Consider the following 13,978-nt stretch of genomic DNA (forward strand, 5'->3'; position numbering starts at 1 on the left):
GTGTTAACTCAATGAAAATTAAGAAATGCTGATAGATTTAGTCATAATTTTACTCTGAAGTGAGCGTTTGTGCTGCAGAGGTGTATTTAGTGAAAAAGTAAAAAAATATTTAAGTCCTGATCTGAGGTAGATTTGATTAGAAATGTGTATTTTATTTCATACTTTATAAATATTAGAAAATTGAATGTTTTTTTTTGTGTTTTTGTTAATTTTTAGCAGCCAGTGATGTTCAGTTAGACTGGGTGAAATGTAGTTTGCATTGTTTGTTTGAATTTTTCTGTGATTCATTTTAATAATGTTGGTAATGTTTAATCTAAAGATTTGATATTTGTAATGTGATGAAATTATATATTTTTTGAAATCACTGTATACTAACCTATTTCTTTATTCATTAAATTACTTTTTAGTTATAGGTTTTTTCCCTGACAGCGCTGGAACGCAAGGCTGGGTCCAGAGCTGGGCAGGACCTCCGGGTTTGGTCCCAGGTTTGCCTGAACCTCCGGGTTCGGTCCCAGACTGGGCAGAACCTCCGGGTTCGGTCCCAGACTGGGCAGAACCTCCGGGTTTGGTCCCAGGCTGGGCCGAACTTCTGGGTTTGCTCCCGACCTGGTACTTGACTCCAGAAGCAGCAGAAGACCTTGAAGAACCAGAAGACACAGACGCCCCTGAGGAGGAGCTTCCTGAGTGGACTGCGTTCTACTTCGACGAGGTGACCCCTGGCTGGGAGACCCCTGAGGCGTCTGCTTCCTCAGCCTCCAGTGACTCTGAAGGTGAGTATTCCCAGGAGTCACCACTTGGACGCAGTGTCTCCAGGAAGAGGTACGTAGACGGTTCTGAGGAACCTGCATCGTCCGACTCTGACAGTCACTGTGAGCCTGGGACGAAGAGGCCGAGACGGGACGACAGCTCTGACTCATCTTAGAGTCATCTGTACTTTTCCTTTTCCTGCTCCTCTCCATCTATGAGCAGAGTTCCCCGTTTGTACCCGGCTTCCTTGTTTCAGGTAAGTTGGCCTTTGCGTCTTGCGAGACGACTGATGTCCCAGGCAACGACTGGTACCGGGACTTTTTTAATGGTAAGGATTTTATTTTTTGTTTCTTTATGACAGGCCACAGTTGGAGTGGTTGTCCTGTCACTGTTATGAAAACATGCATAATATATTAGGTTGAGTTAGGTTAGAGTTAAAAATTAGAGATAACCTTTTTAATCCCAGCAAGTGAGGACAAGAGGAGACATCAACAGAGGACAGAGGCTAAAGAAGGCTTCTTTATCAACCACAACAATGTAAGTAAAAATACTGAACACACCTTTACTGTAAAAATAAACTTGACTTTATAATAATGCTTGTAAAATGTTAAACAGGAGCACCAGCATCCACAGCTGCCTGAGGAGAAACATCAGCAGAAAGAAAAACAATTAATGTAAGTAAAGTCTCTCATTAGCACAGAAAGACACTGAAGTAATGTTTAATGTAAAAATAGAGGTGATTTTATACTAATGCCTGTAAAATGTTGGACTGGAACAACGGCATCCACTGATGGAGGAGGAGGATGATGAAGATGGAGGACAGGAGCACCAGCATCCACAGCATCCTGAGGAAACATCAACAGGGGACAGAAAGACTTCTATTCACCAAAACAATGTAAGCAAAAATACTACACGTTTAATAAAAAATAATATGTAGACATTACGCTATACTAATGCCTGTAAAATGTCAGACAGGAGTGCCAGCATCCACTGATGGAGGAGGAGGATGAAGAAGATGGAGGACATTAGCACCAGCATCCACAGCTGCCTGAGGAGGAAACATCAACAGAAAGCAAAACAATTAATGTAAGTAAAGCCTCTCATTGGCACAGAAAGACACTGAACTAATGTTTAATGTAAAAATAGAGGTGACTTTATACTAATGCCTGTAAAATGTTGGACTGGAACAACGGCATCTACTGATGGAGGAGGAGGATGAAGATGGAGGATAGGAGCACCAGCATCCACAGCATCCTGAGGAGGAAACATCAACAGAGGACAGAGACTTCTATTCACCAAAACAATGTAAGTAAAAATACTACACGTTTAATAAAAAATAATATGTAGACATTACGCTATACTAATGCCTGTAAAATGTCAGGCAGGAGCGCCAGCATCCACTGATGGAGGAGGATGAAACATCACCAGAGGACAGAAAGACTTCTATTCACCAAAACAATCAATGTAAGTAAAGCCTCTCGTTTACACAGAAAGAATCTGAACATGTTTAATGTAAAAATAAAGATGACTTTTATACTAATGACTGTGAATTGTCTTGTTTGATTGCAGAGTTTTGCTTCAGAGGAGAATCAGACAGTTCCAGATGTTCGTCACCAGCACTGCAGTGTTTACACAGACTGCTTTGGTTTCAACTTTCTACAAAAAACTTTTGAATTTTCAACTCACTTTCCATCAGAATCCAAGCTCATCTTCATCACTGGGATGTTTCTTCATCAGTTCTTCATACAGACTGACACAGTTCACACATGGAGAAGATGATTTATGGAATATGACATTTAGACTTTTCCTTTTCTCAACAGTATGATGCATACATCCCAACCCAAATTTAATGCATTTTTTTGGCTTAACTTGAGACAATTTCTATCAATAAATTGCTAATGTATTATTATTGACTATTAATATTATTTTACACCAGGTTTTTGTCATGGTTCATGATTATTTATTGATCCTTTACAATCTAATGGTTCCCAGTGCTCTCCCAGTAGGTGTGACGTGGACATCTGCACACATGTAATGGTTTATAAATGAATGCACTCGTTCATGTGTGTAGTTATGTGTGCTAAGCATAACTACATACATATATATTGTACAGTATAATAAAATGTTATTTCTTGTCTATACAGTGTCTGTGAGTATTTATTAGTGGAGTACGTATACCAGGCTTAACTCTACATTCATCCATGAACCCTCACCAATTCATTTGATTTAATTTAATTTTGAACATAAACAAAACAACAGTGTATTTACTACAATGAAAATGCTAATAATAGTAATTTAGAAAACAATCAAACAAAGCAAAGTGAGAATAAATGATTAAAATCCTGCATGTGAAGCCTGTACATGTTCAAAAAGGAGTAGGAGGAGATAGAAACTTATATGATTCTAACCCTTATACTAACAAATAACTTTAGGCTTTAAAGTGAGGCAGTAACAAAGCTTTACTTCACTAAATTTGGCCCTCAAAGAGTTGTACATTTCAAAATGTTACCCCATGCTGTGAACAATTCCTGGTGGGAACCCTGATTATGTTTAATATTTATATATACAGTATATGTTCATATTCAGTCTACTATAGGATGTTTTATGTTCTGTCTTATATATTTGTTGTTTCAAGGGCTCTTACAGAAAAAAAACTACTAAATAAATGAATACCAAAAGTAGAAACATCTATTAGGAGTAAATATTATTTTTTTACTGTATTTTTTTAAATATCATTTTCAAATAATCAAGACACTTTAGCCCTTCAGGATGTTAGTTGTTGTTAGCTTGTTTAAAATAATTTAGTTGGTTTAAAATATGGCATTAAAGGCTTGTTTCTTGTTCTGTTTAGATTGTTAAAAAAATCATTTTCTTTTAGTCTTGGTATTTTATTTTTTAATAACTTTACATGGTTTAATGTAGTTTAAACCACAGCAACACAAAATGACACAAAATGACTCTAAAACTTTAAAAAAGGACAATAAAAATTCACAAAATGACAATAAAAATCAGCCAATCAACCCACTACAAAGACATACGAAATCACAAAAAAAACAAAACAGAAAAACACAAAATGACTACAAAAATAAGTTTAAACTAGACAAGACCTGTATTTGCAAGGCGAATACGTATTTGGCAATTAACAATTGGCAAAAATAACAACCTGTATCTGGATTTGTTGACAAGTTATATGATGCAGGAAAAACAGAAGACTGACCTTGACCTTAAATATGACCTTGAGCAATGGTCAAAGCACACAAAATGACTACAAAAACATAAATATCCACAAAATGTCAACAAAAAAATGACAACAACAGCAAACGCTACAGAATGGCTCGATGAACACACAAAATGACATAAAAAACAAAATGAATCCAAAAAACAGAAAAATACATAAAACAACAACAAAAACACACAAAATCTGTTGTTTTTCTCAATATTAATGCTCAGTTTGGTCATTATTCTAAATGCTGACATGAATGTTGATGATGTGGCCCTCGGATCAGAGGATCACATTGTTGTGGCTCTGACTGTGAGAACAGTTGCCCTTCTCTATTCTGAATTGCGCCCATTTTCACTCTTCATCTTCCATTAAACTGCCCTCATTTTATCCCTGATTCTCGTATTTGCCGCCTTTGTTCAGTCTGTCCCTGTCCGCATAGTTTCTTTAACCTCATACTCATCATCAGGGCTCTCAAGTTTTGAACTCAGTTCAGAGTGAGACTTTGGCTGCAGCGGTGGTTAGGGTCAAATCTGATAAAAGACATCAATTTATACAAATAAAACTATTTATTTAGCATTGAACATTTCTTACTGCAGGGGTGCTTATCGTGTGTGTGTGTGTGCTTTTATGGGTATTGTTGTTTAATGTAAGTGTTAGTGGCAGGTTTTTAGGACTTCAGCACAGGGGAAATGACGTCATTGCCTAGTTTGATTAATTGTCCATTTCCATGTAATTGTAATGGACACTGCAGGAGAACCTGCTTAGAACTACAAATGAACTTTCTTCTGTTGATTCTTGTTTTTTATTTTCTTTATTTTGCCATTGAAAGAGGTCATTACGTCTCAAAATAACTTCACTAATCAATCGATCTTTATTCGTATAGCGCCAATTCACAACACGTGTTATCGCAACACACTTCACAGAAAGCAGGTAAAAGACCTTACTGTTTATCTTATTACGTCATGACTTCATTAGACCAGAGGAAGGCAACTTTTATCACAGCGGGGCCATAAAAATGTGTTTGTTTGAGCGGAGGGCCACATGATCAACATTCATGTCAGCATTTAAAAAAATGACCAATTTGAGCATTAATACAGGAAAGGACAAAACATTTTCATAGCGATTTTGTGTGTTTTTCTGTCATTCTGTGTGTGTTTGTTGGTGACTTATCTAACCCATGTGAACTAGAAGCCCACTTCCTGTCATAGTTTTATTGTGATGAGCCCGCTCTGCCTTTAAGATCCTTTGCCCCTCCCTCTCACTCTTGATTGCTCAGCTGCTGCTGCTATGGCTGCTTTTGCTGTGGTTTTGACATGGTTGACTTTTTGATTAAAAATAATCAGTTAAATAAACCATCCATCAAAGATAACCGGACGGATATGTTCTTCTATAACCCCGACATCTCCCCACTCATCGGTGAGTCGATCCACGTTGTAATTTTTATGCATTTTGCGTAGTTGTGTCGTGCCAGACTCCATTGATACTCCTGCTAAAATAAGCTAACATGAGCCTTGGAACACACATGGCTAGTTTGATCATTTGCACTTTTATTTAAATAATCTTTTTACTTTGTAATTTATTACCAAAGCCGAATTGTTTATTAGACAGGACTACATTAAGATAATACTAAGCTTTTTGTAGTTTTGACAATTTCTGTTACTTTTTGAAATAAATGCCAAAGTGGCTATGTGGTTTTGAATAGGCTTCAGACTATTGAATGAACTAGATATAGTTGTGCAACAACAATTAATTATTTAAAGAATATGTTGAAGACGTGCATGTTTATGATATGGCTTAGCTTTACAGCTAATGATTTTTATTTAAAAGTGCACTTTATTTTTTTTTAACTGTGAATGTATATAATGAAGCTTCAAATTGATTACCTTGATATGGATTTTTCTGCTGTGATTTATAGCATGTATTTATAAATGTTTATTAATTTAACAATGACCAATTGTTTAAGGATGCTAAGGTTTATTTATTTTCTACTTTAAAAGGTACTTAAGCTAATTTTATTAGCTTTTTGACTAATTGCTGTTGGCCTCATTTTATAGGTCAGGTTTTTGTTAGTTCTGGATCACCTACCACTCTCAACCACTAGATGGCGACCCACCACCCAACCAGTAGGGGTAGGAATATCAGATCTTTTTGTTTCCTCTGACACTCGGATCTGGGGGATTTTTTTTTGTTTTGTATTTCTTTCCCCAATGCGAAAGAACTTTGCGAAACTCTTCGCATTCCAACTCTGCAAAATCAAACTAACTGAACTGAGACACACCAAAGGAAACAAACTATGAACTGAACTTTGACTACTGAGTTCTCAAATAAGAAAATATTGTCTGTGTTTTGTAATTGTATTTTTTGTTTGTTTATTGATTATCTCTAATTATTAATAGCAACTAAATAACATGTATACACATCATATACTAACTCCAAAAATATATAATATATATACTAAAATGAAATTATTTTGTCTGTGGCAATTATTTACACACCTTGGCTCAACAGCCGGACCTTTTTCTGTTTACCCTGTTTGAAGTCAGTTCCTGAGCCCCTAGTGCGTTACATTTGGCTAGCTGGCCAGGAGCCTTGCTGTGTGAATCATTTATTTTTTTTTGGTCCGATTTTGAAAAAAGTTAATTATGGATTTTGTTGCAAAATCTGGGATTAGTATTTCACACGCAGTCCTTATCACCGGTGTTTCCAACACTAGTGCTGATGAAGTTCTAGATTGGTTGCGAGTTTACGGTACCCTCAAATTTTTTTGCCCGTTGATGATCCAACAAGCACTTTTAATGAAATCCTGATCGCTGAGTTAGGAGAAGAGTTCATTTTCTGATAAAACAGTTTCTACCTTATAAATACACTTTCAGTTCAGCTGCTGACCGCATGAACTGTGTCACTGCTCTTGCTACTGAGTACGCCGCCACAGCTGGACGCAGCCCACCCACCCCGATTACAAAAGAAATTAAATTGAGGACATACTCAAAACATTGATGGGTCAGATTCAACATTTGTTATTAAGTGGAGCAAATAATAGAAATGATTTTGGAAATGATGATGATAACGATGAAGAGGAAGAAGCAAAGTTGGACATTAAAACAATACAGCTCGTGTCTGAAACACAGATGTAGCTGTACCTCAGCCCTGTCAACTACCCTCTCAACTGGGGGCAAGACCTCGACAAAGTCATCCAACTGGACCCACGGGGACTGGCGTCTCACCAAGAGTTTTCCTCTCTCAACAAGGTTTTAATCCTCCGGAAGTACAGAGAGTCGCTGTTGAACATTTCACCCCTGTTCTTCAAAATCTACATTGGCTTCCTATCCCTCAGCGCATCCAATTCAAGGTCTTACTTATGACTTTCAAAGCCCTCCATAACCTGGCCCCCTTCTACCTCACTGACCTGCTTCATCGCCATACCTCATCTCGCTCCGTCCGCTCCTCCGTCGCCGACCTCCTGTCCCCTCCCTCCAGGACCAGGCGCCCAAACTGGAGAGACCAAGCTTTATCTATTGCCGCCCCCACCCTCTGGACCTCACTCTCTCAAAACCTTGGAGACTACATGGACCTTTTCACCTTCAGAAAACACCTCTAAACACACTTATTCTGGACTGCTTTTATTGTGTAGCCATTTTATCTTGTAGTTTATCTATTGTTTATTACATTGTCTTTTTAATTACTTCTATGCCTCAGTATTTTTACCTATTGTTTACGCACTGTGTTTTTTATCCCTGTAAAACGTCTTTGAGCACAGAAAAAGCGCTATATAAATAAAATGTATTATTATTATTATTATTATTATTATTATTATTATTATTAATAATAACAATAATAATAGGATTAGCCTTGCATGAACATTGACTATCATTAGCATTAGTCTTGCAATACCAACAGCCCCCGGCTCCAGAACCATGTTGTGAGGGGGGCATGTGATGACCACGGGGGGGGGGGGGGGGGGGCTGATGATTTTCCCACAGATCTGCACCTACATATGCATACAGTACTTAGGTATTGTACTATGGTCTCTATTATAACCGGGACAAGCACACATTTCAATTCATATGCACATGAAAACCAGTTGTAAAACACCAATCACTCATACAAACTTTTTTTTTTTTTTTATTTACAAAAAAAAAAGAAAAAAAAGAAAAGGAAAATTAAGAACAGGGAGGGCCCAGGGCGCCAGATGTCTCGGGCTGGATGGGTGTACAGGACAGTGCGTCTGCTTGGTTACCTACCCGGAATGGGACGCAAATTAGCTACTGGGCCCACTTTTAATCGCATCTCACTATCCAAGCCTAGGATTTTTTTCTCTCCCCTTTTTCCCTTCCCTTTGTCCTAGGATTCCTAGGAGAGAAAAAAATTAAAACACAGGTTGGGTACAGCATGATGGGAATGCTGATGATGAGGATTATTATGGTTACTATTATTGTTATTACTATTATTGATGTTATTATCATTATTATTATTATCATTGTTTATTATTACTATCATTATTAGTGTTATTATAATTATTGGTAGTTTCATCATGATAATTATTATCACCATTATAACTGTTATTATAATCTTTGTTATTTTTAGCACCGCCACTATTATTGCTATTATTGATGTTATTATCATTACCACTAGCTTGGCACCCCCATATTTTGAATTTTATCTAATTTAATCAAACTGTATACTCAACCCCCCTCGTTTTTGTTTTTTGTTTTCTAAATCTATTTAGTTAATTATTTATTTAGTTATTTATTTATTTTTCTTTGTTTCACGATCATTTTCCTTTTCATTTAATTTTGCCACACCAAGAAGTGCATACTTGTCTAATTTGTTCATTTAAGTATTAGTACGCGTGCGTGCTGCCGCAAGTGACGTGTCAACTTAACACGTCACTTGCGTCACACGACACAAGCCGAGAGTATCTTAAAATATTTCTTTTGAATTTTACATTTTATTGATTTCAGTTAGCTGAATATGAATTGATACAATGTGACAAACAAAACAAATTATGACTCGTTTTAGAAAAAAATAAATAAAAAATCAGCAGGAAAAAAAAAAATCATTAGGCCTACCACTCTGACAGCCAATGGGGGGGGCAAGGAGGTACGGCAGGGTGGGCATTGCCCCTCTAATTGACCCCCTGACGGGGCTGAATACCAATAGCTTAGCAAAAGCATTGTCACTTGAGGAGCCAATAAATGATTGTAAAAATTAAATTACCTACGTCTTCATGCTGTCTAGCTGCAACATGTGTTTGTGTGTTTGTGTTTTTTTTGTCGTAATACACTAGGAATTGAATTTTTGACAGCCTTTATGCTAACTGCTCGTGATCTTACCTCAATCTAAAACCTAAATAACTCACATAGTAATTTCCCTTTAAAGTGGCCTCAACAGTGTAATATTTGGGTTCAGCATTAAGATAATAACAAGTAACTAAAAACTCCAAATGGCAACTTTTTTGCGTTCAAAAATTGTTCGAATTGTCCCGATAGAGCAAGTATTGGCGGAGTTACAGTAAATTAAAGTAATCACAGTGAGACGTTCAAAGTCCGTAGGAAACCTGCGCATCCTAATTAACTTTACGCGCAAAACCTGACGTGAAAGTAAAAATATGGTCATGCTACGTAAATATATTATTTTATCAGTCATATAAAACGTTTAGAGAGCCCATATCAATGCATACACATAAAAAAATATATATTCGTGTGTATTGATACATTTTGTACGTGTGTACGTGAACGTGACAAGGAAGAGGCGTTATTTAAAATCACCTGCTGACCTTCAGTTACTCTGCGAGCAGCGAGAGACGGAGAGAGACGTTCTGAGAGATTTGAGCAAAGAAAACGTTTACCAGACACACAGAAAAGTCTCTTTAGAGACTTCTACACAACCAGAACCAGACCAGGACTTCAGACCAGTACCAGACAGAGAAAGACTTCAAACCAGAGAAGAAGTTCAGACCAGGAGGAGACCATGGGGCCACGCATGGCAGAGTGTCCAGAGTGTAAGTTATGTTGAATTATTCTCATCTGATAAACCTACTTTAATCATTAGCATTAAACATGATGGAGCCTAAACATTGTATCATTTAATCGTCAGGTTTGTGTCTTTAAATTAGGTTTGTGGCCTGAGACGTTTGGTTTAAACTTTACACAGGTTTAGGTTTAAAAACGGTCGAATAATTAAAAATAAACATGTATAGGCGTTCAGAAAACTGTGTTAACTCAATGAAAATTAAGAAATGCTGATAGATTTAGTCATAATTTTACTCTGAAGTGAGCGTTTGGGCTGCAGAGGTGTATTTAGTGAAAAAGTAAAAAAATATTTAAGTCCTGATCTGAGGTAGATTTGATTAGAAATGTGTATTTTATTTCATACTTTATAAATATTAGAAAATTGATTGTTTTTTTTGTGTTTTTGTTTATTTTTAGCAGCCAGTGATGTTCAGTTAGACTGGGTGAAATGTAGTTTGCATTGTTTGTTTGAATTTTTCTGTGATTCATTTTAATAATGTTGGTAATGTTTAATCTAAAGATTTGATATTTGTAATGTGATGAAATTATATATATTTTTAAATCACTGTATACTAACCTATTTCTTTATTCATTAAATTACTTTTTAGTTATAGGTTTTTTCCCTGACAGCGCTGGAACGCAAGGCTGGGTCCAGAGCTGGGCAGGACCTCCGGGTTTGGTCCCAGGTTTGCCTGAACCTCCGGGTTCGGTCCCAGACTGGGCAGAACCTCCGGGTTTGGTCCCAGGCTGGGCCGAACTTCTGGGTTTGCTCCCGACCTGGTACTTGACACCAGAAGCAGCAGAAGACCTTGAAGAACCAGAAGACACAGACGCCCCTGAGGAGGAGCTTCCTGAGTGGACTGCGTTCTACTTCGACGAGGTGACCCCTGGCTGGGAGACCCCTGAGGAGTCTGCTTCCTCAGCCTCCAGTGACTCTGAAGGTGAGTATTCTCAGGAGTCACCACTTGGACGCAGTGTCTCCAGGAAGAGGTACGTAGACGGTTCTGAGGAACCTGCATCGTCTGACTCTGACAGTCACTGTGAGCCTGGGACGAAGAGGCCGAGACGGGACGACAGCTCTGACTCATCTTAGAGTCATCTGTACTTTTCCTTTTCCTGCTCCTCTCCATCTATGAGCAGAGTTCCCCGTTTGTACCCGGCTTCCTTGTTTCAGGTAAGTTGGCCTTTGCGTCGTACGGGACGACTGATGTCCCAGGCAACGACTGGTACCGGGACTTTTTTAAATGGTAAGGATTTTATTTTTTGTTTCTTTATGACAGGCCACAATCAGAGTGGTTGTCCTGTCACTGTTATGAAAACATGCATAATATATTAGGTTGAGTTAGGTTAGAGTTAAAAATTAGAGATAACCTTTTTAATCCCAGCAAGTGAGGACAGGAGGAGACATCAACAGAGGACAGAGACTAAAGAAGACTTCTTTATCAACCACAACAATGTAAGTAAAAATACTGAACACACCTTTACTGTAAAAATAAACTTGACTTTATAATAATGCTTGTAAAATGTTAAACAGGAGCACCAGCATCCACAGCTGCCTGAGGAGAAACATCAGCAGAAAGCAAAACAATTAATGTAAGTAAAGTCTCTCATTAGCACAGAAAGACACTGAAGTAATGTTTAATGTAAAAATAGAGGTGATTTTATACTAATGCCTGTAAAATGTTGGACTGGAACAACGGCATCCACTGATGGAGGATGATGAAGATGGAGGATAGGAGCACCAGCATCCACAGCATCCTGAGGAAACATCAACAGGGGACAGAAAGACTTCTATTCACCAAAACAATGTAAGTAAAAATACTACACGTTTAATAAAAAATAATATGTAGACATTACGCTATACTAATGCCTGTAAAATGTCAGGCAGGAGTGCCAGCATCCACTGATGGAGGAGGAGGATGAAGAAGATGGAGGACATTAGCACCAGCATCCACAGCTGCCTGAGGAGGAAACATCAACAGAAAGCAAAACAATCAAAACAATTAATGTAAGTAAAGCCTCTCATTGGCACAGAAAGACACTGAAGTAATGTTTAATGTAAAAATAGAGGTGACTTTATACTAATGCCTGTAAAATGTTGGACTGGAACAACGGCATCCACTGATGGAGGAGGATGATGAAGATGGAGGACAGGAGCACCAGTATCCACAGCATCCTGAGGAAACACCAACAGAGGACAGAGACTTCTATTAACCAAAACAATGTAAGCAAAAATACTACACGTTTAATAAAAAAAAAAAAATAGGTAGATGTTACGCTATACTAATACCTGTAAAATGTCAGACAGGAGCACCAGCATCCACAGCATCCTGAGGATGAAACATCACCAGAGGACAGAAAGACTTCTATTCACCAAAACAATCAATGTAAGTAAAGCCTCTCATTTACACAGAAAGAATCTGAACGTGTTTAATGTAAAAATAAAGATGATTTTTATACTAATGACTGTCAATTGTCTTTTGTTTGATTGCAGAGTTTTGCTTCAGAGGAGAATCAGACAGTTCCAGATGTTCGTCACCAGCACTGCAGTGTTTACACAGACTGCTTTGGTTTCAACTTTCTACAAAAAACTGTTGAATTTTCAGCTCATCTTCATCACTGAGATGTTTCTTCATCAGTTCTTCATACAGACTGACACAGCTCACACATGGAGAAGATGATTTATGGAATATGACATTTAGATTTTTCCTTTTCTCAACAGTATGATGCATACATCCCAACCCAAATTTCATGCATTTTTTTGGCGTAACTTGAGCCAATTTCTATCAATAAATTGCTAATGTATTATTGTTATTGACTATTAATATTTATTTTACACCAGGTTTTTGTCATGGTTCATGATTATTTATTGATCCTTTACAATCTAATGGTTCCCAGTTCTCTCCCAGTAGGTGTGACATGGACATCTGCACACATGTAATGGTTTATAAATGAATGCACTCGTTCATGTGTGTAGTTATGTGTGCTAAGCATAACTACATACATATATATATTGTACAGTATAATAAAATGTTATTCCTTGTCTATACAGTGTCTGTGAGTATTTATTAGTGGAGTACGTATACCAGGCTAAACTCTAACTACATTCATCCATGAACCCTCACCAATTCATTTGATTTAATTTAATTTTGAACATAAAACAACAGTGTATTTACTACAATGAAAATGCTAATAGTAATTTAGAAAACAATCAAACAAAGCAAAGTGAGAATAAATGATTAAAATCCTGCATGTGAAGCCTGTACATGTTCAAAAAGGAGTAGGAGGAGATAGAAACTTATATGATTCTAACCCTTATACTAACAAATAACTTTAGGCTTTAAAGTGAGGCAGTAACAAAGCTTTACTTCACTAAATTTGTCCCTCAAATAGTTGTACATTTCAAAATGTTACCCCATGCTGTGAACAATTCCTGGTGGGAACCCTGATTATGTTTTATATTTATATATACAGTATATGTTCATATTCAGTCTACTATAGGATGTTTTATGTTCTGGCTTATATATTTGTTGTTTCAAGGGCTCTTACAGAAAAAAAAACTAGTAAATAAATGAATACCAAAAGCAGAAACATCTATTAGGAGTAAATATTATTTTTTTTACTGTATTTTTTTAAATATCATATTCAAATAATCAAGACACTTTAGCCCTTCAGGATGTTAGTTGTTGTTAGCTTGTTTAAAATAATTTAGTTGGTTTAAAATATGGCATTAAAGGCTTGTTTCTTGTTCTGTTTAGATTGTTAAAAAAATCATTTTCTTTTAGTCTTGGTATTTTATTTTTTAATAACTTTACATGGTTTAATGTAGTTTAAACTAAGAATTTAAACTTGTGCCGTTTTGCTTCTTTTTACTTTAAATGAGCCCAAAAAGTTATTGATTTATCATATTTGACTTTGTGTTGGATTTCTTCTGTTTCAGGATTTATTTCATACGCAGTAACACATTTTTTCTGTGTTTAAAAAAAAAAAGTTGTAA

General features: G+C 36.9%; 1 long non-coding RNA gene across 3 annotated transcripts; it reads left to right on the plus strand.

Annotated features, from left to right (window-relative positions):
* The first annotated feature begins 2,005 nt into the window (after positions 1–2,005).
* LOC114478948 (uncharacterized) lies at positions 2,006–12,996 on the plus strand. Of its 3 annotated transcripts, none has more exons than XR_003675931.1 (3): positions 2,006–2,052; positions 12,286–12,368; positions 12,476–12,996. It is a non-coding gene; the product is annotated as an uncharacterized LOC114478948 (long non-coding RNA). The 3 variants fall into 3 exon arrangements; XR_003675930.1 differs by lacking the exon at positions 2,006–2,052 and adding an exon at positions 11,762–11,789; XR_003675932.1 differs by lacking the exon at positions 2,006–2,052 and adding an exon at positions 11,764–11,789 and having other exon boundaries at positions 12,290–12,368.
* Positions 12,997–13,978: the final 982 nt, after the last annotated feature.

Source organism: Gouania willdenowi, chromosome 17, assembly GCF_900634775.1.
Source record: "Gouania willdenowi chromosome 17, fGouWil2.1, whole genome shotgun sequence".
NCBI classification, from domain to species: Eukaryota; Metazoa; Chordata; class Actinopteri; order Blenniiformes; family Gobiesocidae; genus Gouania; species Gouania willdenowi.